At 58.4% G+C, this 2500-nt stretch overlaps 1 pseudogene; it reads right to left on the minus strand.

Annotated features, from left to right (window-relative positions):
• Window positions 1-2500, minus strand: part of LOC126141686 (large subunit ribosomal RNA) — a 7746-nt pseudogene that overhangs the window by 2838 nt on the left and 2408 nt on the right.

The following is a 2500-nucleotide window of genomic DNA, read 5'->3' on the forward strand; positions in this document are numbered from 1 at the left end:
AGGGCGAGAGAGAAGCACTTCCTTGGGTTGATCTCAAGTCCAAGGTCACCTAGGGCCGCTGTAGCGATGGTGATTAGCTCCTGCAATCCATCCTTCGTCTCGGCGAACAGAAGAAGGTCATCCGCGAACGCAGCAGCATTAATTCTTCGGCCGAGAATACGGGCACCAACATGCTCAGGAAGACGGGAGAGGAGAATGTCTATCGACATGTTGAAAAGGATAGGGGATAAGGGATCACCTTGCCGCACCCCCCTCGAAGGCCGCACTAGATCCGACGACTTCCCAGTAGCACAGATAACCGTCGAGCTCGCCTCATAGCACCCCAGGATGTAGTCAATGAACTCGACCGGCAGACCATGGGCCCTAAGCACAGGACCCAGGGCATCATGGGCCAGCGAGTCGAAGGCCTTTGACACATCCAGCGATGCTACATACAGCGAGCTGGCAGTGCTCCGCGCCTGGGTCATCGCCAGATCCAGAAGAAAGGTGTTGTGGAGCATCCCATCCTGCGGGATGAAAGCCCGCTGACGACCGTCCAAGGCACAGTGGCGCATAAGGCGGCCAGCCAGAACTTTATGAAAAACCCTGGTCAGCACCGAACACACCGTGATCGGTCGGAAGTCAGCAGGGGATGCTGCGGCAGTCTTCTTGGGGAGCAAGGTGGTGCGAGCCTGTAGGAGACGGGACGGGAGGGAACGGGAGAGGAGTAAAAGGTTGAGGAATTTAAGAAGAGCCTCACGGGGAAGGCGACGTAACTGCGATGGTGTGAGGCGATCTGGGCCTGCGGCGGAGCTGCGAGGGGGAAGAGCTGCAGCTACCTCATCTGCAGTAATGGGTGCCCACAGAACTTGGAAGGGCACACACTTACAGAATGGCAGCAACTTACCGGAGAGACCCTCCCCCCGTGGAGGCCGAGACCTGACACGAGGGGGAGTAAACAGATCCCTCCAAAACTCAATCAGCCCTGGGATGGTGGGTGGCTGATGGAGAAGTGTGCCATCGAGAAGACCATTAATACAGCGCGCAGAGTTCTTCTTAAAAGCGCGCTGCACTACAGCATATTCCCACCTTCTCCTCGCCCGCTTCCGCTCAGGGGGATGTTGAAATTCCTTGCCAGGAGCTCGGCAAAGAGATGGTTCCCTGCTACCAAGTTCTTCAAGAGCGGGAACAAGCATAGCTTGGATGGAGCTCCGGCTGGCAGCGGGCCCCAAGGCCACAGCTGCATCGAGTGAGCGAAAACGCGGGCCCGAGGAGGGCAACTCCGCAATCAGGGACCAGATAGCCTGATCGGCGTCTTCACATGGAGAAGATGACTGTGATGAGGAAGAGGCCACAGCAGATCCGTCTGCAGAGCCCTGTAGATCTTGGTCTCTCACTGAGAGCTCGGCAACGAAATTGGCCACCATGTTCTTATAGGCCTGCCCCTTGCGCTGACACTTGATAGATTCGAGTGTGCGATCTGGGAAAGATTTAACGAGCTCTTGGTTGAAGAACCGGCAGCCTTGGAGGGACAAGGCCGCCTCAGCATGCGCAAGACGGAGCAATTCTTCTTGCGACCACCTGGCCTTCTTCCTCTCCGTTTGCACCTCCGCGTTGGCGGCATCAGGGTGGGCACGACGGCGATGAACGCCGAGCCCGGTCTTAGTTGTGAAGGACCGCAGACATTCAGGGCAGACAACGGGGAGCGGCGCTCGACCCGCACTGGTTGGCTGGCTGGATAGCTCGTCAGCTGGCACAGGCACTCCAGCGGGAGGCCTGGTACCTTGTTTTCTTCTCGTAGTTGCACCAGCTGGAAACAAAAGGCAGGGGGGGAGGTAACCCCCAAGCCTTAAACGACACCCTGCTCTGTCGGTCGGAGAGCTTCAAAAGAATTACAACTTTCTCAGCACCCCTTACGACCCCCGCCACTTGAAGGCCAGAGCTAGGATTTCCCACCGAGAGGCTAGTCGAACCATCATCCACCCAACATCACAAGGATGCTAAGGGGTGGACCGAGAGGGTCCATATATTACGCATCAGATGGGCATTTGGGAGTCATAGTTACTCCCGCCGTTTACCCGCGCTTGCTTGAATTTCTTCACGTTGACATTCAGAGCACTGGGCAGAAATCACATTGCGTCAACACCCGCTAGGGCCATCGCAATGCTTTGTTTTAATTAGACAGTCGGATTCCCCCAGTCCGTGCCAGTTCTGAGTTGATCGTTGAATGGCGGCCGAAGAGAATCCGCGCACCCGCGCGCCCCCGGAGGAGCACGCTAAGGCGGACGCGGCCTCGCAGCAAGGAAGATCCGTGGGAGGCCAAGGCACGGGACCGAGCTCGGATCCTGCGCGCAGGTTGAAGCACCGGGGCACGAACGCCGCGCAGGCGCGCGCATCCTGCACCGCCGGCCAGCACGAGGCCAACCAACGGCGAGAGCAGACCACGCCCGCGCTAAACGCCCGCACTTACCGGCACCCCTACGGCACTCACCTCGCCCAGGCCCGGCACGTTAGCGCTGAC

The sequence above is a fragment of the Schistocerca cancellata genome, unplaced genomic scaffold, assembly GCF_023864275.1.
Source record: "Schistocerca cancellata isolate TAMUIC-IGC-003103 unplaced genomic scaffold, iqSchCanc2.1 HiC_scaffold_738, whole genome shotgun sequence".
Lineage (NCBI taxonomy): Eukaryota > Metazoa > Arthropoda > Insecta > Orthoptera > Acrididae > Schistocerca > Schistocerca cancellata.